This window comes from Chaetodon auriga, chromosome 7 (genome assembly GCF_051107435.1).
Source record: "Chaetodon auriga isolate fChaAug3 chromosome 7, fChaAug3.hap1, whole genome shotgun sequence".
NCBI lineage: Eukaryota > Metazoa > Chordata > Actinopteri > Chaetodontiformes > Chaetodontidae > Chaetodon > Chaetodon auriga.
The window spans coordinates 25,007,286-25,032,791 of NC_135080.1; the positions used below are offsets into that span (position 1 = coordinate 25,007,286).

At 41.2% G+C, this 25,506-nt stretch overlaps 1 long non-coding RNA gene across 2 annotated transcripts in view; it reads right to left on the reverse strand.

The window, feature by feature from the left end:
• Positions 1 to 25,506, reverse strand: part of LOC143323042 (uncharacterized) — a 104,310-nt gene that overhangs the window by 60,992 nt on the left and 17,812 nt on the right. For both annotated transcript variants that reach the window (XR_013077379.1, XR_013077380.1), the window contains exon 2: positions 6,897 to 6,962. This is a non-coding gene — a long non-coding RNA (uncharacterized LOC143323042). The remainder of the gene's footprint in view (positions 1 to 6,896; positions 6,963 to 25,506) is intronic.

Sequence of the window (25,506 nt, forward strand, 5' to 3'; positions counted from 1 at the left end):
TCAGTGTTCTAAAAACAATGGGAAGTTATTGTGGTTTGGCCCCTGATTTGTCCCGCATGTCAGCACAGTCAGCAGTTGGCACTGAAGCAGTGGCTGTGATGCACATCTCATGAAGGATATTAAAGGACTTTAAAACCCTTAGAACCGACAATTTGTTTCCACCTTTGTACTCTTTCTCAGATAACTCAAATCTGAACACACAGACATGACACACATATTTTTACTTTCAGCGCGACTTACACTTTACCGAGGTTATCATTACATCTGGTGTCCACCAATCTGCTTCGAAATTACGATCAAAAGATGCTCCACAACTTGCGAGAGAATCATCATGTTTTTGTTTTCTTCAATATCAAAGTAATCCAGGTCTGAGCAGACACGTTATCAGCTCTGATCAGGTGGCACATTCTAATCATCGCGGGACAAATTGCAGGTTTTGACATGAGTGTGAACTTTGGTCACGTATTCCTGCTCTACTTGACTGCAGCTGCTTGTGCTGCTGCCAGTGCTGCTGTTCTTGTGTCTTTGGGTCGGCTACATTTCGGATAGGAGTCCAATTGTCCTTAGGTCCCTTTCGGATCGACATTTTTAACTTCTGCAATCATTTTGTATATTATTTTACATCATTTTAAAGATACAGGTTTCAGAATGATGAGGGATCCATGAAGACCTCTAGAGGAACACAGACACACACACAATACTTGTTGGTTTGGGTATTTTCATGTGATTTGCTAATGATAAGAAAAATATTGAGTACCACCTGCCAGTTGTAGCTGACGGTTTTACATTTACATTTGATATCCATTTGATGCATTTGTCCAAAGCAACATATAAATAAGGTACAATCTGAAATTAACTGAAATAGTAATAATTGGTGTTAAAAACTGCAATAACTATTTTTTTGGCCACTATGAGGCAGCAGAAACAGGTTGTGTGTCTGGTTACAACATTTTGATTAAGATTAGTGTCTAGTAGTGGATGCGGATATCTCAGCTTTCACTTTGATCTTATACCTACGCATGTAGCTACCATCATATCATCATCTTTTCATCATCTAAATGTTTGCTGGGTTATAGCCAGTTGGCAAGCTGTCCTACATCCATTCACACTCTTCAGAAAGATAACATGCACGCTATGCTGTGCACAAACTCATTTTCACTCCTTCTTCCTCTCCACTCTGTTCCTCCTGTCTTAAACACTCCTCCCACATCTTGTCCTCCTCTCTGACCCCTGACCTTCTCTTGCTCTCCCGCCCTCCTCTCCTCTCCCGTCTCGTGAGCCCCGTGCAGAGTCGGCAGGCCCCCCACGTTGCAGGCCCATTAACAGGCCTTGGTTTGCTATAATGATGCCTCTCCTTATGTCTGTGCAGCTGCTGCAGTGCTGAATAGGGAGGATAAATGTGGGATCCTCAACATCCGCATCATTGTTTCACTGCCACTCTCTGCTGTCATGTGTGGGAGACAGAGGAGGGAAAAAGCGTCCAAGGGACTTTGATAATTTGTTAATTTGCTTAGACTGATATATCAGTATGGTAATCGTATTTTCTATACAAATCAGATATCAGCTTCACCACTCTTGATATGCTGGATATAATATTACATTGTAGGAACACACACTTTCTGAGGGACACTTAAGACTTTCTTGGAATGAAAACAGTCATACCAAGACTAAAAAACTGAGAAATGAGAAAATCAGAGAATTGGACAGCTGTAACTCAAAAAGATAAGCAACTGTTATTAATTAAATGAAAGTGATGGATTTTACTGTATGTAATCATACTAGCCTAAATAATCCCATAATTCCCTTAACTCATGAATACAGTGAATGTAAGTCAATGATAAAATGGATGAAACTGTGATTGTTATGCGGACAGCATTACATAAATTCTGTGCAAAGAATTAGAAAGAACTGAACAAGAGAAAAAAAAAATGCTGGTGTTGGATCAATGTTGGCTCTCTTCCCACTCAAAGGAGTCTGCAAACTGCTTTTGCAACAACAACAAACACGCTATGTGTTATTGCACATTTGTATCTGTGTGTACATTATGTGTCCACGTTCCATGGGATAGCAGACAGCTGCTGCAGGGTCCATCAGTCAGCTGCTGTATTTATAGGGTGATGACCACAGAGCGCTAACAGCTGCATCACACAGGGACAGAGACAGAAAGTGAGACAGAGAGAACGCTCGTCTCTTCAATTCTGTCAGTGCTCAAAATGACTGTAAAACCTTTGAAATCCTGTGCAAAACTATGTGTCAAACAGTGTGTCAAACAGCATCTTTTTGGCACATCAAAGGCAGAGACAGCAAGGGAGAGCTATGGGACATGACCCCCTCCCCAAAAAAAGAGGAAATTTTCACTGCTTGGAGTGATATATTAAATTCAACTCAAAACTTTATTCAAGCCTTGAAAATTGTTGAGGTTTCCCTCATTTGCAGTCATGTCAAGACACAGAGAAATATGCAGTTTAAAAACAAAAAAATCAACGGAGAACAATACTCACTGAAAACAACTGTACACTGAGGTGAAGTGGTTTGAGATCATCGCCTGGAATTGTCCAGAGGTTGTGCAAGTGCTAGTCCTGAGAACGTCTTATAGATAATTTCATGTTTTTCTGTACAAAAGCTAAAGGCAGATTTTCCATGTTCACAATAAATCCTTGGCGACTTGAAGCATAAGACAGTCAGTACAGCCAGATTGGTAGGATCCTGTGTCCAGTTCAGAATAGATGTTATATAGGGGGGTAAATGTTCAATAACAGATTTATGTATGACAAAATGCAAATGTTAATCATGCCTCTGTGACAGGGAGGGCCAAGCCACGCTGTTATACAGAACACAAAGGTGAGTGTCGAGGAATCTCCAGTAATGAAACTGAGGGCAGAATGATACACTGAGTGTCAAGGTTTGAGAGTGGAAGCAGCAGCATGTCTCCAGATTAAATCACCATAAACAAGGACTCAAAGAAAGACTGCCTCAACTATATTTTTCCTACAATTCAAAGGGAAGCTGGATCTGTTTCTTTTTGAGTTTTTATACATGGTGAAATGAAAATTGACAATAGGTCGGTGTAGACTGTCTTTGTTTAAGTTTGACAAAAACATCTTGAGGAATATTAAAATAAAGTTGTAGGTTCTCAACAGCAAGTTGTACAAAGTAAGCGAAACAATATAGTTTAGTGTTAGCTGCATAAATATGGAATGACAGTCAGTTAGAGAAGAGACAGCATTGTCAATATAATTTACAAACAAAAGAGGGCTTAGAAAAGATCCTCGTGGAACACCTTTTGCTGCGGGTAAAAACTCTGATTGGAAAATTCCAACTTTGACAAATGAAAAGGGTAATACTGAAACCATCTACAAGCAAATGAACCAAACCCAGTGTTACCCAGCCCAATGAATGACCAACTCTATTGAAATCAGTGAAAACAGTTGCATGATGCTTCCTTTTGTCCATACATCAAAAAATACTTTGAGAGAAATACTTCGAGTTGGTTGTTCAGCAGTAATTTCAGGATTTTTGTCAGACAGGCAAGTTTGGCTGATAATGAAAGAGATCACTGTTGCCCTTATATAAAGAAATCACAGGAGAAGACTTCCAGATATTGGCAATTATACCAGTTGAAATGGAAAGAGTAAATATGTGTGTTATTTGCTCAGTAAGTGGAAAGCTTTAAAAAGAAAGGACCAAGTTTGTCTGTTCCAGTTGATTTGGGATCAGTGGTTTGTAATGTATTAGCTACATCAATAGTAGATTTGGGTTGTAAAGCGAACTGAGGAGTGATATTTACATAAGCACTATTAATAGGTGTGGGTCCTGTACAAACAAATGTATGAAAAAGTTTGGACGCTCACAGTTAAGGGAGTGTAAGATGGAATGATCTCCAAGATGTATAAAGTTAAAGATGAAACATTCTTCAACATTTTAAGCAAGATTAGTGTATTTGTTTTGTAAATTTTAGAAGGAAAAAAGGAAAGGAGCACTATAGAAATTTTTGGGCACATCAAAAAAAAAATTGTACCCTCATAATTTTTACCAAGGTCTCTGACCTTAATTGGCCTGTGAGTGCTATGGCTTGTTCATCGTCAGGAAAGGCCAGAGGTTGCAAATTTCAAAGCTTTACAAATACTGTGACTCCTCATACCTTGGCCCAACAATAAGCAGGCACTCAGAAAATTAAAATAATCGATGCCCATCAATTTTGCAAAGGAACATCTGAACAAGAATGATGCATTTTGTTAAAAGTTAAAATACAACTTTTTGGCCACAATGAACAGAGGTATGTTTGGGGAGAAAAGGGTACAGCATTTCATGAAAAGAACACCTTTAACTGTCAAGTATGGGGTGAATTGATCACACTTTGTGCTTGCGGTGCAGCCAGTAGAACCAAGAATATTTCACAAGTAGAGGAAAGAAAGGGTTCAATAAAATAGCAGTGCATACTGGAATAAACCATCACAGCATCTGTAAAGAGGATGACTTCTGCAACAGGATAATGTTCCTTAAAACACTTCAAAATCCACAATGGACTACCTCAAGAGGCACATTCTGAAGGTTTTGTCATGACTTTCACAGTGCCCCAACCTAAACATCATCAAAAAATCTGTGGATAGAACTTGAAAGCCTTTTGCAGGAAAAAAGGGTAAAAATCCCAAAAAGAAGAACTGAAAGACTTGGCTACAAAAATATACTTGTAAAAGGGTTTGTTACTAAGTACTGAAGTACTGGGTGAAGTAACCTCTGGGATGAATGAGAATCTTCACAGACATACTAAGCACTGACAATGCATGGTGTCCAAACTTTTGCTTTGGTCCCTTTTCCACTTTTGTTACTTTAAAACTGTAAAGGATGGAAATAAAAAAAAGTGATCTTGGTTGAAATATAAAAGACATGCTTCATCTTTAACCTTATGCTGTTTGGAAGTCAGGTCATCTTTTACTCACAGGTTTCAGGGGTACTAAAACATTTGCATACTACTATACACTCTTAAATAAATGACCAACAGCAGCAAAATTCTTAGCAATGGCCAGGCAGAAGTCTTTCTGCTCAGGTAATACACGCTTGTTAGATTAGACATGCACAGGCAAAGAATTAGTGGTTTCTATTTTTCATAGAGTTTATGCCATCCCAAATTTAGCCAGATTTGAATATGAGCAGTGAATTAATCATGAACAATAAATTGATTTGGCTTTCCTTACAGAGGCTGTGCATTTATTTCTCAGTTGCCTAAAGGCAAGCCAATGGGATGGGATCCCCTGAGCATCTAGCAAGAGACCAGGCTTTGTTCAGGGGAAGACCAAGGATCTGACCTGTCTTTTATTCTGAGCTTTTTGAAAGGTGCATGTTTATCCACAATTGCAAGGACGCTCTTTGATAAATAATGTAATGTCATTTCAACATCAGGGATTTCAGGTAAAATGAATGTCACTATGATAAAGGTCAATTATAAATGCTCATTAAAGATGCTTAGATTTATTTTGACAACAATTCTAGATTGCATTCTCATCAAATGTGTATCCCTAACACAAGCAACCTGGCGGTGATCGCTTATTCTGAAAAAGCAGTGAGAAACCATTTTATTACTTCTATTGGTTAAAATGCCACAGGTGGAGCAACATCCTTTTGGCCAAACATGCAGTTGAGCAACACATTGTCTTCCACTGTCCAGCACAGTGTCAGTCAGTGTAATAAAATCTTTTTTGAGTGTCTCTGAATGCTGAGACAATAGATGAGCCAACAATGAGACAGGATGGGGGGGGGGGGGGCACATGCTCCTAGGTTCGCCTTACTCCTGCTGCTCAATGGAGGGGCAGTGAAATTAGCTGCCTACAAAATGCGTACAGGGCGAATTAACCTCCTCAACACCAGCGGCTTTGGTGGAAAAAGCGGCTAAGTAGATGGAGGCATCCAGTATGTGAATCTGTCTGCCAGCTGAAGTTGAAGGAAGATGAGACAGGCACAGGTCACGCTTGCCAACCCTAGTCTAAGGCTGGCTCTGAGACTGAAACATGGAGGGGCTTTGGTGTTACTCCCAAATGACACCCAGAAGAAGCGAGGGATCATACACCTGAGTCACGCCATCGCAGTGGACAGTGGCACCCAGGTCTGTGCTACCAGCAGCCGGCCCTCCAGCGACTCTGTGTACCTCTTTCCCTCTCAGATCTGGTGAAGATTGGAGATTCTCTTCTGGAGCTGAGAGACCTCTTTACTGCACCGTTTGCAGTTTACACAATCGGATGATGAGGTAAGTGGAGTCATGCTTTAAACACTGACAAGTTTATCTGATGGGCTAAGAATAAGCCAAGAATAGAAGCAAGCAGCCATCGCAGCAGTCGGTTGCCGCTAACTTAAAAGTTGGAGTGTGTGTATGTGTGTGTATGTGTGTGTAAGTGTGTGTGTGGATAGATAGATAGATAGATAGATAGATAGATAGATGTATCTATCCATGTACTTTATGTATGAGGGTATTTCATGAGACTTTTCACATTTTGTGTTCCTACCATACAATGATAACAGTCTCAATATCATACCGCACACTGTAACACAGCCAGCAGGCCACTACCAGTCTGTCCATCCAAAACTTCAAACTCTACTGATCTATGTACAGCAGCTGCGGCTAAGAGGGTCTGCTAATCAGAAGCTTGGTGTCAGTCTGCATGTCTTTGGGCAAGGTACAGAACCCCAAATGTCTTCTTATAGCTGTGCCATCGGTGTGTGTGAGGGTGTGTAAATGGGTGAACATAAACTCATCACGGGGAGCTTTGGATAGAAAGCACTGTATGGCTCTTGTCTTGCCATCAGTGTATGAATGTGTGTCAATGGGTGAATGTTGTTGTGTTGTAATGCACTTTGAGTGTTAGGTAGACTAGAAGAGCATTAAATAAATACAGTCCATTTACCATTTAGTTCTTACTGATTACTGCCAGGTGTCATCTGAAGGTACCAGTCTGCTGTCCTGGCAGCTCCTGAAGAGAGGGAGAGACAAGAAGACAGGTTAATATCTACAGCACAGACATTATAACTGAGACAATATTGCAATAGTTTGTGCTTGAATGGATGAAGTTAAAGTGTTGAATTTCAACTTTCACCTGTCAACCTGACCTGCCTGGTGTGTCTAATGAGTAAAAAAAACCAAAAGGTTGTGTTTTTACACCAATGGTCTCTTCCTCTTACTTCTCCTTGCAGAGACAGCACCTGCTTTGAAATTACAGTAGTTACTGGTCTACACCTTTCTGACAGGTGTAACTAATAATGCAAAGACGCAAATAGAAGCCAGTATGCAAAATTCCCATCATTCGTGGATTCATCCAAGTTGAAAATACTCCGCTTGAGTGAAAACTTCATGTGTATTTCAGGGCTTTTTGCAGAGTGTTGTTTGGGAAGGACTAGGCGTGGGACAGAGCTGCTGTCGGCGGACAGACAGCTGCTGCACTAGGGAGCTCTGGAGGAGAGAGCCAGGGGGTAGAGCCAGAGCTTCTGGAGGAATGAACACCCGGAGTCACACCGGATTCTGCTCTGATCTAGAGGCGTTAGCTGGTGGGAGAGGAGCTCAGAGTTTATTTTTTCAAACTTTTGGGATTAAAAAGTGGATTTATCTTCACTCTGGCTTCTGAACCTGTCTGCTGCAGTGAGCCGCGTAGGTGCCAGTGTTGACTGCTGACTGGAGGGTAAATGTACTTTATTTCACGAACATACAGATAGGAGAGGGGAAATGAAGGGGGACTGGAGGGAAACAGAAAGAACCAGTGTCTCTGGTGAGTGCTGAGTTCAGTCAGAGGCTGAACTGAACACAGGCACACACACACACACACACACACACACACACACACACACACACACACACTCAGAGTCGGTGCTTGCCCATGCTTGCTATCTTACAGCTAACATACAGGTACTGTAGCTGTTTGGGGCAAATAAACACGTGGGTTGATCATTTGTGTGTGTTTGCGTTACTCGCGGGAGTAACGTGAATACACACAAATGGTCCCTCGGTCAAATAACTCGCTTTGTGTTTAGTCTGAACACACCATAAAACAGAGTTGCCAGGGCTGGATTACCAACTAGCCAAAATGGGCAACTGTTCCAGGATCCCAGAGCTCCAGTGGTGCTGACACTTTCACAGTGTGTCAACTGGTTTGTGCATAATTGAAAATTTAAATAAGCACAATACTTACGTGTCATAATAAAGGCCTAAGGCTGGACCCTGCTTTGACATCTTATGTTGATTTTAGGCTTAAGTGTGTCCAAATCTAGCTTTAAAGATCTTCGTATTGTCGGTTTTGTATTTGTATGGAGCATATTCCCGAATTATTTTGTTAAATCCGATTACCACGCATAAAATCTGTGGCTGGTTAATATTCTAGCAGAGAAAAGATTTCCACCAATAAAGGAAGGAATGAGGCGCTGGCCCCTAGGTGACCTGTCAAGTTGTTAGGCAATACTTTTCCAAAGAATGTAGCCAATTATACAGATTGCGTTTAAACCTGCCTGAGATCTGTGAGCACCTTTGTCTGCGGGTGTATTTGCAGCAGCACCAAACGCTACTGAATGATCATAGAAATATTAATAGAATATTATAGAAATACCACAGGCAGCAGTGTTTCTATGATCCTCTCACTCTTCTGCAACAACACATTGCTACTTGTCACTTTGATCATGAAAGTGATGAGGCTACAGTGGAGTACAGTACTGAGTATTTATGCTATATGTTTTAGAGAATATTATAGACAGAATGCAGGTACTGAGAGAATTAATTAGAAATCCATCTGCGACTTCAGCACCATGGACATCGCCATGGATTTATCAATACACAGCACAGTTAGACTGCTGATGTTTCAATTCAATTCAATTTTATTTGTATAGTGCCAAAGTACAAAAGAAGTTGTGATTCTGGCCTGAGATTCTAATCTACACAAACCTCAGTCAGATAAAGGATCAATGAATCAGGCAGACTAGACTGACATACAATTAAACCCCTCTGCCCCTGCACTCTGTCTTCTACTAAGGCATGGCAAGGGAGCGTGGCAGGTTAACAAGGGGGGTGCATTTTGGCCATTTTGTTAAAGAGGGGATGGTATCCTCCTCATCTTCCCCCAAACTGACTATTGGAAATAGAGTTTCATGTGGAATTATTTGAAGGTTACAGGTAGTGCTAAGTGGACTCAAATCTCCAAATTAGATACAAGTATGAGCAGTGAAGGTCCGTCAAGGTGCCCTTCAGCAGGGCTCTCAGTCCCAGACTGCTCTTGCAGAGCTGCTACAGACTATGTTTCTATTGGGCAGCCCCACTATGACTGTGTGCAGGATGATGCTGGAAAAGAGCAGGGCGTTTAGTCAGATTTCACTGCATAAATAAAGGTTATAAAAAAAACAAATACTGTTCATACTCATCTGCTCAGACTCACAAGCCTGCTGACACCAAGTGGATGTTTCATTTTGCGTGCAGTTGTTGATAATTCATTGCATCATGGTCATGGCAGTGATGCTAATTGATTCCTTATCACAGACTGTAACTCTGTGGAGGACATAGCCTTTAAAATGAGTGCTGCACCTTGTTTACAATGTATACAACAACCTTAATGAGGTTGATTACAACCATGTTGCTGCAACTGATGATGACTGCAGCACAAAGACGAAGGAAGCCAATGAGAAATCGACTGCTCGGGATTTCAGTCGGATCCCGTCCCAGTGTATCCCATTAAAATTTGATACATCCCATCGCATACGCTCAATCTACTCTGCTTAATTGCCATATGGTTAAAAGTTGGCTTTGAGACGCTTTAAGGTCGGCAGAGACAAAGAGGCAGAGAGAGAGGGAGAGAGAGAGTTCATCCTGAGTTTGAGCTCAGCTGTGATGTAACTGTGGACGATGGCTGTGCCGCAGTCAATTTAGGAGGCGATATCCTCAAATGGCCTCAAACCCCCCCCCTCCCCCTTCTTCCTTCTCTCCCTCCCTCTCTCTCCTCTATCTTTTTTTCTCCTGTCCTCATGCTGGTGCCATTTATCTCTTCCACATCCTATCTTTCTTGCTTTTTTTGGGCTACAAAAATCTCAAACTACCCTGTTCTACCCTCATGCAAACTCTAATATTATCTCTTCTCCTCTTCTCCTTCTCTTCCCCCTTTTGCTGTCAGCTCGTCCATGCATCACTACCCCTGCCCTCCTCCTGCCCAACGTCCCTCCTCTCCTCTCATGCTGCAGCACTAACCTACACACGTACAACTTAGAGAATAATATCTCCCGCTAAATTCACTTCAATAGGACTCTGGCGCATGAAAGGCGTTAGCACGTTGCAAACTGTCCACCCCCACAGCAAAGCCGCTTGTTGGATAACCTTACTGCTTTTAATAACAGTATATCCCCCAGACGTATTTAGCTCTACTATATGTTTATGGCCCCTCCACACATCACAACCTCTCCCTGCACCACTTTCATCATCGCTTGCCTTTCCATTCCCTCCTTCCCTCCTCATTTTCTTTCTCGCTTCCTTTCTACCTCTGTCATCTCCTTGTGCTCGCCTGTCGATTCAGGTTTTTTGTGTTGACTGCTGTGGCTGGAAACAATATTGCAGATGCAGAAAAGAAAACATTTTAACAGGTGACAAGCAGCAGTTTACACATTTAAACTTATTATTTTGAATGTCGGATCATTCAAAATTGTCTAAGAGCTTTTGGATGTTGTGTAACAATTTCATGTGTCTCCATACATTCATCTATGTGTGTGTGTGCATGTGTGTGTGCCCATCCCTCTCTCCTCTCCTCTCTCCTCTCCTCTCCTCTCTCCTCTCCTCTCTCTGACTGATGGAGGGTGGGGTAATCTGCACCCGTTGCCATGACACCAGACAGCCCTTGCTTGGCGAAGGCACGTAGCTTCCTCTCTGCTCTATTTCCCCGGAGCCTTCCACTCAGGGGTGTGTGTGCATCTGTGTCTGTGTGTGTCTATGAATCTGGGAGAGTCATATATGATGCACATGATGCACAACGCTAAGTGGAAAAATAGAACAGGGAGTGAGAATATTTACTGTCGTTAAATGTATGTTGAACTGAGGGTTAACTAAAGCAAACAGCACGAATCTATCTTGAGGAAAAGAGTGCAAATATTTTAGATATATGTCTGAAAACTGCAATGAGAATAGTCAAATTTAGAGGGAGACATTCTGGTGAATTATAGTGAACTTCATATGATATCCTTATATGCTTTGACACCCTGAAACCCACTCAAGGAACCCTGGACTTCCCGCAGCAGAAGTTCAGCACATATGCCCACCACAAATCTTATTTTATGAACCGGGTCGTTTCCCCTCTTAACCATTTTTCATTTTAATTCAACCTCACTGTTAAGACAACAATGTTCTGAAACCCTAACTGTCGAAGGCAGCTGGGGCGTTTGGGCTCCTGGCGTTTTTCAGACAACACACAGCCTCCTGAATCACCTCATACAGAGTCGATATTGGTCAAATGAAGGACTAGAGGCATTTGTGAAACATTTGTCTGCAGCTTTTTTCTTAATTGTTACACTCTGCATGCATTGGCTTTAGGAAGTAAATTACTGCAGCTGAATGACTACAACTTCTACTTTATGCTTCACAAGTTAGGCGAATGCACATATCTTTTCTTATTTTGCAGTTTAATTTAATACAAGAGATTTAATTCCTCCAGCAAATAGCTGTTCCCAGACCTGATGCAATTACTTTTCTTAGTCTCAAAAGGCAATCACGGTGTTTTGAACCACTCTCCTCACAGCTCTTGGAATCCTAATAAAAGTGTCCATGCCAGCTCCTATCCATCTATCTATCTCCAGACTCCAGCCTAGATGAATAATTTAGCAGGCTATATTTCCAGCCATCTGCTTCCCTCTCTCTCCCTCTCACTCACTCACTTACTCTCTCACTTGCTCTCCCTCCATCGTTCTTCTTTTCCCTTCTCAGTGAAGTCTCTTCGTTCCGATTCTGCTCTCTTTCTTATGTGTGTGTGGTCAGTGATGGTGTTCTATGCAAAATCCTAATTAGAAAACGTACAAAATATCTTTTTTTAAATCATAGCTTTCTCCTCTCACCACCATTGCTGTGAATGCAAGAGAGCTTATCATTATGCAATTCAATACATTCAGTGCAACAAAAATCTGGTCATTCAGGGTCAAAATAATTGTGATTTCTAAACTGAGAATATTTAAGAATCCTGATGTTTTATCACAAAAATGACTCCATATCTGCTCCTGCTAAGTGATGCTCTTTGCTGGACAACAGCGGCAAGATGCAGTACTGACTCTCTAATGATCCCTAAAGCCATTCTGTGGTTAAAAGAAGCCAGAGCAAACCTCAAGAATACATATACATCCTGGATCAAATCAGTACCTGTGATCAACATCTGTAACACTGCCTGTCAGAGCCCAGCAGAGGTCAGCCAAGTTCCTCTTTCCTGTTAGCATAATGACCAAGCAACCACATGTTCCTCCATCAGCATCGTTTTCATTATCGGTGTGCAATAATTATGCCACCTGACTAATTGACAATCCTCCCGTGCTCACAGCTACAGTACAAGGATCACAGTCTAAGGGAAAATGAATACACAATTGCATATATAGTAACTGGTTGATTACACGGCGTCTGGGATTTATGTAAGCAAATAAAAGCAGCCGGGGTGAACGCAGGGATGGTCTCAATTCACCGAGGGGGAGGCAGGAAGGAAGAGCCACCAGCCCAGCAGACAGACAGACGAGGAGAAGCTCCAGCAAAGGTTAATGTTAATGGAGGGAAGACCAAGAGAGAGAATTAAGTTGATGATGATAGAGATGCTGCAGATGATGATGAGGACGAGGAGGAAGATGGCAAAGTCCAACAATGACTCAGTAAATTGGATTTGTGTTACTTTTCATTTTTCTAACCTCACAAACAGAAACAGAGGATGTTTTTCAGCAAAGAATGGCTAGACGGTTAAAGTGAAGTGCGTATCCTACCATGTGAGTGCAGACCTTTAAATCTGTGTTGATGAGTTAACCCTTCAGGTTTTGTAATCAGTTCTTGAAGTTAAATACAATTCCATTTGAGGTTGTTTCCTTACAGTTCATCCATCAGTCATGTGACCTACAGATCACCATAGCACACAAAACAGCATTATTTTTTAAATAAAATAACATTCACAAATAAGCAAATTATGTAATATTACAACCATCTTTTTAGATTTTGTTTAGCACATAAAAAGCCTTTCATCTTAACCCACTGATGGCATTAAGGCTGAGTTTCCATTTTTCAATAAAAAGCACCATATTGTGTATCCTTTCCATCTAATTTTCAAGTATACTCAGTCTCTTCATATTAATGCACACTAAAAGTCACTGTGTGCACAGATATTTGGGTCAATATAGCAACAACGCAACAATGGGTTAATTTAACCCAGTACCCACTGGCACCACCCCTGGCATGGGGTCATTTTGACCCAGTATTAGCTTTTATGTTGCTGTTGGCTTAGTTACCCAAATATATGGTGAACTGTCATGATTCACTCTAGCTTCCTTAATCTTACATGTCACTTTTGTTCCTGATTGGTAATAATAAATGTATTTGCAGTTTTGAATGTCATATGTGCAATGTTTTGCACAACTTAAAGAATACATTTGTGACAGTTTTAAGGTAGAACTTCAGCTAGCTGTGTCTAAGAATAGATCAAAATAATTAGATTGGGCAGATAACCCAACAGCAATATGAAAAAAATAAAATTAAGTAAAATAAAATGAAAACAAAAACACTAAAAATGGGTCAAAACAAGCCATTGGTAATTGGTAAAGATAACCCCGTATTGCCATGTGCCACATGCTGAAGACATAAAATGTGGTCATTTCAAACCTAAGTTATTCTTAGTGTGTGGATGAACTGACCTGAACTAAAAACTGTTGACGTAATACATCTATCCATTAACTATGTTGTCAATTGTTCTCAAATAACCTCTGTTGGAATTTGAGAATGAATCTAATCCAGCAGCGTACAAAAATATCATCGAGTCTAGTTCCTAATTTAACCCTCTCAGAAATCTACAATGCTTCCCTCTGAAGGGGCAACTTCTCGAAATCTCCCATCTTTGACAAACAAACCAGCTCTTTTCGGATGCATTCAATAAAAGAGATGCATGACCGCAACTGGAGAGGTCTCTCTGTCCTTTTTTCTTTTTACATCTTAGAGTACTTTAATGTTCTGCTTTCCCTTGTTTGGGTTTGGTGAGGTGGACACAGCACAGTGTACTGTAGAGGGTTATGCGATGTGTTAATTTTGGTGGACTTGCATTCAGTAGTGGAAACTACATATACTCAAGCACTGTTTGGAGGCATGTGTAGCCTACTTTACTTGGGCATTTCCATTAAATGCAACTTTCTAGTCCACTACAATTAAAGGTAAATGTTTTATACTTTACTCCACTACGATGATCTCAGAGCTTCAGGTCCTCGTTACATTTCAGAAATAAAAAATTAAACACAAAACATAAAATGAGTTTGTTCAATGACAGATTTCAATGACAGTTACTTAAAGTACAATAGTAAAAAAAGTAGCCCTATACTCAAGCTACTACATTAAAATACTTTGTACATCTAACATCAGTAATAATAATCTGATTATAAAATATGATGCCTTATAGTGACATTTTGTTGCTGGTGCTTCTGTTTTCCTTCTTAAGAAAAATTTTAGTTCAGGACTTTTGCTTGTAATTTGCTTGTATTTTTACAGTGCAGTAATGCTTTTACTTTTAAAAGATCTGAATACGTGCTCTAGCATGCTTGCATTGAAACAGACACTAATGCTTACCTTGCTGTGAGTGTGAGGGTGTGTTTTCAAAGTTAGACCATCAAAGACCTTTCAAGTGTAAGTGTGAGAGCACACACACACACACACACACACACACACACACACACACACACACACAAAATGTGCTCTCCTCTGGTCTATCTATATTCATGCTATCAACGTTTAACTGCTGGCTGGTTGCTGACCCTGCTGGTCAGGTTAGCTGGCAGCCTGACAGACTGGCTGACTGGCTATAAAACTGGCTGACTGATTTGCCGGCTGCGACGCGTCTGCCCTCGTGTAGCCCCTGCAGCACTAGCAGCATTTATTACAAATACACAAACAGTCTCTGATTCCCCCAGACGTTTGCATCCAGCGTGGCCTGCGATGACCGGCTGCATGTATTTATAATCTGCTCTATCCTGCGGCAATTAAACCCCCTGAACCTTGGCACATTGAAAACACCACAGTCAGGGAAAACTGCGAGCAGCACATGTCTGCTCTGGCCATCTTGTCACCTCGGTAATCAAACCAACGAGCGGCCAGATGCACTTGTAACCCTTTGCTTTCTGTTCCCTCAGACACCTCTCCACGCAGAGACACTAAAGCCTCTGGCTCTTGGTATCCTGTTTCTAGGAACTGCAGGAGGTGGGTGGGGGTGGAGGGTGGAGTACAAGAGTGAAATGCGGGGCGGGAGGGTGGGCTCACTGTGCAGAGGTGGGCTGTGCATGTGCAAGGCTTTGCGCACAATGGTGCCTGAGCAAGGTGTGTGTATTTGACACACAGGAAACATGAGCACAATTAGCATGTTTGCATGTAGAATATGGTTACGACAGCTACGACATGGTGTCACGCTCACACCTGGTGGTTTCACTACTGCTTCAAGTTTTCAGTCCCAATCACGTCAGTTTGGATTCTGATGTGCCAATCAAGTCAGTGAACTAAGACAGACATAAAGAAGATAGAAAAGAGATACAATCCGCTGCTACGCTGCGAAATGACACAAGTGGGAATGGGGGTAGCGAGGAAGTAAAGAGAAAAGAGGGAAAGGAGAGAACAAGGGGAAAGAAAAAGAGCATGAGGGTGGTGGTGGTGGTGAGGGACACGGACAGGGAAGAAAAAAGAGGGTAAGAAAAAAAGGAGGACGCAGAAGAGGAGGAGAGGCGAGACGAGGAGAAGGAGCAAAGCAAGGCGGGGAAAAATAGAGAGTGTGGAGTGAAGGGGCTCTGGAGGGGGAGGAGAGGGGGAGATGGGGAGGCGAGGTGGGGGCCGCTGCTGCTGATGCTGGAGCACAGCGCGGCCAGGCTGAACTGGGTGAACTGCAGTGGAGGTCAGGGAGTCCAACATTCCTCTGGAACACTGTGTTTACACTGCGTAGCAGAGAGGAGGGGGGGAGGGGTAGCGATGGGTGGGGGGATACAAGGGGGACGACGCGCAGGGAAGGAAATCATCTCCCGGAGACACTCCTTTCAGGGAGCATGTGTCTGTGTGTATATGACGGAGTGAGTGAGAGTGTGTGTGTGTCGCTTATCCTGTAGCTGTAGTTCATTTCTAAAGCCCAGCAGTAACTTGATTCCAAACTCCCCTCCCTGCCTCCCCCCACCCTCACCACCACCCCCTCCATCCACCAATACTTAAATCAACCTTAAACTTCATCCACCTACGATAACGGAGGGCCGTGTGCGGCGTCCGTCATCAAAATCAAAGGACTAGAGCTGAAATTCAAGTGTTGCATCAGTCCGACTGTGACTTCAGCTGCATTAATAATTTATGATATTTACAAACTTTTGAAAATAAGGAGGTTTAATAAATTAAAATCTAAGGTTTTTTTTTTTTTTTTAGATGACATTTGTAGTCCGGTGCTTTTGAAATAAAAGGAAAAAGACCTGAAGTTGAAAGTGATGTTTTTGTCTCCTGGGAAATACTGCAAGATTTTAATCCAATAATAATTAATAATACCTTCAAAAGTAGGCTCAGATTTTTATCTAATGAAGGATATTAAGAAATAGTAAATATATGGCAATTACAATATTGTGTTTTAATCACAGTGAGTGGGTTTCATGCCGAATATCACACAGATTTTTACTGTAAAAACTTTGCAATTTTATAGTCAATGTCAAACTTTTTCAGATTGCCGTTATTTGAATTTTTGTCAGTTATAATTTAAACTAGTATGTTTTGAGGATTTGAATTGATTTATATTGTATTTACATTTAAAACAAAGAGAAATACATCTGGAAGCCAACAAGGAAAAAACGATTTCTTTACTTTTAAAATTCAAGAATATTTAGAAGAGAAACTGTTTCCAATTAAGTATTTATGATGACATTTTACAGAACAATGATTTGATAAGAAAACTGAAGTAATTTACTACTTAAAACAAAAGCAAATGATATATTCATTTTCTCCTTGGTCTTTACTGGAAACATTAGTAAATGATCCGCAACAGCTGTTGAATTATATCAAGGGATAAATTACACAAACTGATGCATTTTTAAAGATTTACATCTCCTAAATTTTGACATGAACCACGCCGACAAAAGTTTTGTGTCATCAAACAGCAAAGCGAAGAGCAGACACAGCAGAGACTGTGAGCCCTGCAATCATCTCCCACTGCGCTTCCATTCATCCCATAAAGACGTTTCCTTTCCCCATCTGCTGGTACAACAGAGAAACTACAGTAGAGCCAGCAGCTGCACACAGACTGCTCACGGACACACACTGCTTCGACACAGTTAGAAATCACATCAAGTCTCAAGTATTTATACCATATAAGCTGTATTATTATATGAAAATGGGAAATTTGACATCTGTCCTAAAATTGCTGATTAAGGTTCATAATGGGAATTCATGCATTTCTGGCAGAGGTTTTAATTTGTAACAATACAGAAAATAACAAGAAATCAAAGCGGCTCTTCATCAGACAGTTGTGACAGTTTAAAGCTACAGAAATCAGATTTTCTCCCATGCAGACACATCCATGTGAGATTAAGAAACTACTAAACACAGAGAAGGTTTTTCCATTTGTATGCCACAATGTGCCGGCCAGTTATTTTCCAGACCACTTTGACACAAATATTACCATTTAAATCAGATCTAGCCGGTGACTATTCAGACTCAGTAAATATTTAGTGTTTACTGTGCCATTGAGGAAATTATCACCGCTGGCATCAGTCAGAATGACATTTCAGCAAATCAAAGCGGAACAGGAGACAATTGGCTGTCTGGGCTCCGGACTGAATAATCAATTTGTCCCCAGACTGCTGCATAGCAACACTCAGCGCAAAAGAGCAAAATATGCAGAAGCAACAACACAAGGCGAAAGTTTGGGGATGTGAGAGTCTTTCACTTGATTAAAATTTGAACCCTTTGGCCTCCGTTCCACGTGTTGTGTCCCAGTCCTCACACAGCAGGCATTTCCTTTCTGAATATCATCAATAAACATCAGTAAGAGCTTCAGCTTCAATATTCAACTAATCATTCAAACAGAGAGCTGATCAACTACAGTTTGACAGCAGTTGTCAAAATGGTTTGGAGTCTCCAGTCAAATCAGAGAGAGGCTGAGTCATGACTTGAACTTTAGTCTCTGAGAGCTGACTGTCATTTGACAACAGAGTGACTGACATTTGACCAGGATTTCCCCAAACCTTTCAAATCGAAAGATGATTGCACAAATGCTCGCTGACAGCAGGAAGTCATGTTATTGTAGACTTTTCAAAGTAAAGGGACCTCTATGGGGTACATTAAAAAAAAAAAAAAAAAAAAATCAAGGAACAGGACTTTCATCTGCTGTGAATTCATATTTAGTCTTGCTGGAAATTGATTGCTCACATATTTCACATTGTACGTTATTGTAAGACTGATAATATGTGATAATAATTTGACTGTTTCTGAAAAAATAAAATACTGATTATAATGAGAGGAATTTAGTATTACTTTTTATTTTATTTAGTATTATCATCAAAAAATACAAAGCTAGCCAGAACATACAGTAACATACAGGCAAACACATTTGAGACTGAAAGTTCATTCTCTGGAGAATCTACAGAAAAATAACTGATCAGTTCCACAAATATAAAATTTTATGCTTTTTTTAAATACTCAAAATATTCAAGAGAGTTTGGTAGGTTGCAATAGATGCACATTTCTTGTGTGGGCTCATTCCAGGGAATTAGAACTGTGATTCTAAAATCAAAGTATTTCTAAAAACCTTCAGTGGTGGACTAAGAACTCCGATTCTTTACTCAAGTAAAATTACCAATGAAATCATCTAGAAATAAAAAATGCAAGTAAAAGTCCTGCGTTCAAAGCACCATTTGAGTAAAAGTACATAAATATGACCAACAGAAGTATCATAAGAAGTACTTGTTCTGCTGTAAAATGGCCCCTGTCACTCATATATTATTATGATTAGTATTATAATATTGTTAGATTTTAAAGGAAGTAATGCAGGTTGGGATGGTTGGGAAACACTGATTTAATTTGTATTTTAGAAGACTGTAATATGTTTTTATGTTAAGCGTTAATCAGAAAAGTGCCAAGCTGTAAAAAGTACAAGATTTCCTTCTGAAAATGTACCTTAACAGTATTCTAAACTACAGAATCTGAGAAAATTGATGTAGTTACTTTCAACAAAATGGCACAAACTCAAACACTCTATAAAGACTTTATCATCCACTTGATGCCAGTTTGTATATATCAGCAGGTGAATGAAAAGATGGAGGAGATTGTAAAAAAAAAAAAAAAAGACCGGGGCAACAACACTTAACAGCCTCAAAGTTTGCACCTTCACTGGAGGCATCAGCACCTCCCCTGGGGTATTAACAACCAGCACCAAAAGAGGAGGAGCAGACGATGCGGAACGCCACCGAGCTTGATGCAGCCACGCCGCTAAACGGGCAAACAGCTTCGTGCCAGACATCTGTCGCATTTCCCTTTTCTTCCATCCCATCCCTCGCTCCGGAAAAAGACAGAGGCCCGGGGAAAAGGTGGACAGAGAAGGAAATCAGAGACAGAAGAGATGGGCGAGGTAGGCGTTGGATCAGGAGCGAGCCCAGAAACAACAATGGATAGCCACAGCTTTGACAATGCCTTTCCAACCCTGACACCCGGCCATCCCTCCACCCCTCCACCCTCCACCTCCCCTCTGGAGAACCAAGACCTTTGCTCTTTCTCCATGACAGGCAGCATTCTTTTGTCTGGGTCCGCCAGACTCTGGCCGAACCCAGACAAAGGCAAGAGCACAGAGGGGACAGAGAGAATGACAGAGCGGACAGAGGGGGACGGTGGAGGGGGTGATAAAGGGAGGGATAGATGAATGGAAGGGGTAAGATCGGCAAACCGTGCTCACCTTTTGTCCGACACTCTCTCCCTCTCCCTGTCTTTGTGTGTGTCTATGTCATTCACTCTCCAAATTTCTGCATGGTAATCCAGCAACAAAGTTTTTTTTTTCTTTTGTAAGTGAGAGTTGCGAATGCCTACAGGGTGATAATCATCAATTTTGTATTTTCATTATTCGGTTGTGTTTTTCATTACCCCCTCCTCCTCAGTGCTGTCTGCTGTGTCCACTTCGGTCCTGGTTGGGTAATGAGAACAGAGAGGAGAGGAGAGGAGAGGAGAGGAGAGGAGAGGAGAGGAGAGGAGAGTCAGGTGATGTTTAGTTGTTGGTTTCAGTACTCTTCTGTCTGCTTTACCATCCTGTTACATCATCAAAGTTTTCTCACTCCAATCATCCTATTTTACATACTTTCACTTCCACAGAGCAACACTTTATAGTACGTTGACTGTGTCAGAGTATGATTATGGTAAATAGTGGGTCAATTACAGCACGCGGTTGGTTCCTGAATACAAGTACATCAGGTACAAACTGGGTTATTCTGTATATCCAGCAACTACCTGACAAACAATGACCACAACAAAGAGTCAGGAAAAGGTGGACAGTGTGCACCTCTGTACTGCCTCCAGCAGCCATGTTAAACCCAGCACACACTACCTGTGCGGCACTACAAGGCAGGTGAACAAAGATAATGTGAGCAAAAGACAGAAAGTCAGATTTTATTCAGAAGCTGGTAGAGACCAAAACAGAACTACACCAACAATACCAATTCAATAAAACTAGGTGCACACCCCAGTATCAAATGAAGGCTATGACTTTGGGTACGAGATTTAGCTAACACTTATCTTTACTATTCAGAGTAGTAAAGCTGATGATAGCTGTCACATATTAAAACTCCTTTGAGAACTGGAAATGATGGCATAGAAAGTGTCTTTCATTTTTGGTGCCTGCTATTTCTATGCCAAATCTCAACATCTGTGAGGCTGATAAATTATCCTGTATCACGCAGAGCTGTAGACTTGAGTCTTGGACTCGACTGCTGTAAGACTCAACTTACTTGAGACTTGAATGTCTGAAGATTTGTCTTGAGACTTGAAGGCAAGAAGCTGACTTAGTGACCAATAATTACTGAAAAACACAATAATGTGTGCAGTTTGTCCTTGTGGAGCTCTGCCAAACTCTGAAGTGTTCTGAATAATTAATAACATAACCTAATGCACACTTTCAGCTGCAGCTGCTGGCACCGAAATTAAGTGGAGAAAACTCTAAGTTCAGATTAAAGGAATTATGAAATGAATCAGTCTAATATGAATGACTTTGTACACATAAATGAATAGCTTAATAGTTTCCCCTCATCATATAATATCATATATTTATCTGCTAGGTCCTGCTTGTAATCATTTATCTCCTTTTCTTTTTCATTAAATATTTAGGATTATTATACATGTTTTCATTATTGCAGCAATCATTAAAACAGCCTGTTTTGAAGCCACATCTTTTGTGCCATTTATGCTAAAAATCTGACGAAATGTTTTTGTGTTAATACTCACAAGGCTTGATGATAAATAAGATTAACTTCTGAAAAGACTGAACTTTGTGTAATATTCCTGTCACCTGTGCTTAATGGTATGCTCCTTGCAAACACAGCCATGACACTGTGCTTCATAATCCTGAGACCTAACTATTAAAGCCAAAATCAAGTTCAGTCAACATCTGTTCAGTTATACGGACAAAAGTTTCTAGTTAAGACCAATTTCCAGTGATGCTCAATTTTTTCCACTCGAAAAGCTGTTTCACGTCTGATCCTTCATGCACTTCACTGCCTAATTTTCATAGCTGTTGCAGAAATGTTAGACACACTCAGGATCAGCACTGATCCGGGTCCTGATGTGGCCAAACAGAGGTGTGTTCAGATCAAACCCAGGAGCAACGAAGTACAAAAACACGACAATGTTCCAAACAGACAGACGCTCATCGTGGATTTTTTTGCACAGCTTCACCTCCTTTTTAAACAGTCTCACTGAACAACACGTTCAGATACTTTGATTCTTTCATTTCAGCTCTTTCCACTAAAAAAAATCAAAAACTGACCTACAAGCCACATGTCATAGACTTAAAAGCAGCTCTAAAAAGAGGTATGGTCTGCTTAAACAGTCACTGTGTCTTGTAGCAATAACATCGACATGACTGCGACCTGAGGTGGGAGGACATGTTTTCACCTGTTCATTAACTTTCGCAAATCAATCAGCTCTGTCTTGTAGGACATGGGAAACAGGAGGATAGATGCATGGAGTCCACAGGGTAACGTTACACCCTGTACTTAAACACACTCACGCAAACACAGTGCTGTGTCACCTCCTCTAGTACCTCACCAACGGAAGACACCTCCTCCCCTCCCCTTCCTTTGAGTGTGTTCCAGCCCAAGGCTCTCTTGCAGGGCTATAACTCATAAGTTGCTATAGTCGCCACAGTATATTGCACCTTGTGTTGAGGCACATACATAGAGCAGCCGAGTCCGTGTTTGTAACGGCTAAGCAGAGAGAGGAAGCCGAGAGGAAGTGTGTGTGAAACAGGCAGGAGGACAAGAGACGATGTTTTCCATTGAAGGCGGTAAAATAAATAACGATGGCAGATGAGAAAATGGAGTAACGTGACACAATGAACTCAATGAACCTCAAACGAAAAATCAGTATGTTATGTCAGTATATGATCTGGATTACAAAATATGAAAATGACATTGCTGCATTGATATAAAAAGTTGTATTTATGGCTAAATTATCAAGAAAAGAAATCAACAAATATTACACCCTGTGATTTCTGCGATACTGTATATGAGATGCAGAACAAGGAGACAGAGAAACAGACGAAGGAGACAGAGAGATACAGCAGCACAGACAAAATAATGCAGTGAGAGTAAGTTGTCTCAAAGAAGAAAAATTGAGAGGAGAGAGAGAAAATGAGTTGTCTGGGGCCCAGAGGAACTGAAGAGCTCGATACTTCTAAAGCCTTCACTTGTACAGTATGTTTTATTTATGCTTTCCTCTGCTGCTCTCTGCCAGGATGACTGGCTGGCTGCTTTGTTGGCCGAATCATGAACTTACTGGCTGAACAGATGAAATACTGTCTGACTGGTTGGATGACCTGCTGCTAGCTGACTGAGTGACTGATGTGTGAGGCATGATCCAAGTTGGTGTAAGAACACCTGTCTGCCTCACACTGAGTCACACTGAAAGAAAAGGTGTTTGCTTCTGAGGCTGTCTGTCAATCATATAGACACTGGAGGTTAACAAACAACTCTTTTTTTTTTTTTTTTCTTTTCAGCTGTCGTTTCAGCATATTATATTTTCACTATGCTTTTTGTCTTCTTGTAGTGTTTCATTCTCATCCTTCTTATACACTCATGATTAAAAACGCTTTTTGGAAGGTGGGGAATATTTCAGCAGGTGTATACCATGGAACAATCTTTGTGGGGATATAATAGTCTTTTGTTCATGCTCCTTGTTGCACTATTTTAAAAGAAAAACTACAGTTTACAACAAGTTGGGTTATATATTTTATAGCTCAGGCCATCAGTTCTATCAGTACTCACTAACACTGGAGTGGGAACAAGGCAAAAGCATCAAGAATAGATCAACTGGAGCAAGAAACACAAGTTAGACAATTGGACAAGTTGTAAACAACCCAACATGTTGGTCAAACTAATTTGAAAAACAAACGAAGGCCAGGTTAGATAATTATTATTATTATTACCTGTTTTACCGCTAGTAACTGATGGAACAGATGGCCTGAGCAACAACTATATAACCCAAGTTGATATTAAATTACATTTTTCTTTTCAAATGAGACCAAATAACTTTTTCTGAAGAGCGCCCACTGCAGCCACTAGTGACAGTTATGTGATAATGCTAAACTACTGTTTGGTATTTAGCTAAAATGCTAAGCTACCATATGAGCAGAAGTGAAGGACAGTTATAAAGTCAGACTCAAAAGTCTTTTTAACACAACACTGCATAACCTATATTCTCAGAATGTTCTCATTCCCAGGTCATCAAATACCTACATTTTGTCACAAGGTACCCTTGCATGTCTGCATGAGGCACACTGGGCTTTCAACCAACTCCAATGTAATCCCATCCACGGCAATATTATATGCTCAGAGCAAGGTGATGTAATGTACACACCCCATGCTGCCTGTGGTCCCTTGCTGCATCTTTGCATCATTCCACATCTGGTCTGTTTATACTTCCTTGCTCGTCTTTTTTGTCTGATTTCTTGGAATACAACCTGTTATTACTTAATTCACAAATTGATTCTACTGTCACTCAAGTAGCTACCCTTCACGGAGACCGGGCTCTCTCTGCTTCACTCACAATCACTGATTCTCATGCTAGTGGAATCTGCTGCTAGTCAAAGTAGCTAGCACTCAAAAACCGAGGCTTTCACCCTGACAATTCCTGCAGCTCTGATCCTCTTCTTTAATCAGTCATGGACTTCCACTTGAGAGACTAATCACAAAAACATCTCTTGCCCACATCTACCACTGCTACTGCTGCTGGTTTGGTGAAGCTCATCTTTAGTCTGGAGGCCAACCTGGTTGGCTGTTTGAAAATGGGTGTGTGTGTGAGAATTGTCTGTCTGACTACTTGCAGATAACTGAAGATATCCGTCGCCTGCGAGAGGGTCTGAGGAAGAAAGACAAGTTCTTCACGCACCTCTTCATGATTGCCATTGCCTAGACTCAGCACATTTCATGTTACGTGTTCTCCCCCTTAGTCCCACCTGACTCCGACGTCACCCTGCCTTGGTTCAAGTCCATTCTCACCATAGGTGAGTCACACCCATCTGATGCCCCACCAGCTGTGAGAGAAGAAACATGGTTGAGCATCAGAGCAAAGCCCAAGTCCCAAGCTAGTCCAACACCAGAGCCATGGTCTTCGGTGATGGGCAGAAAGCTGTGGGGCAAGTAGTCACTGCTCTATGACAGATGCTCTCCATCTGGAAAACAAGTTCCAAGCCCTGGAGCCCACAACCAATGTCCTGGATGAGCAGGAATCCCCCCTTCTGTGCAAACAACTAAAATCCTCCATGCCATTAATTGCACCACAACCAGCTTCCTCTCTGACCATGCCTGGGCAGTCTGCCTGTCACCCAAAGAAACAAGCCACTACTATGGCTCGCTCTCACTCAGTAGTCGAGTGTCACTGCAGACCTCCACCTCCAACTGAAGCAGTTGCCTAGAATACATATCAACTTTCTCCCATGCTTGGTGTTGGGTCATCCATGGTCCATTATGTTCAAATCAACAAGTGTCAAACTTCCTGCATCTGTCTTGACTATTGGGGTTTATGTTGGCATTCAGACCTAAAAGATGCAGCAGCTGGAAACACTTAAGGAGGATTTTGGC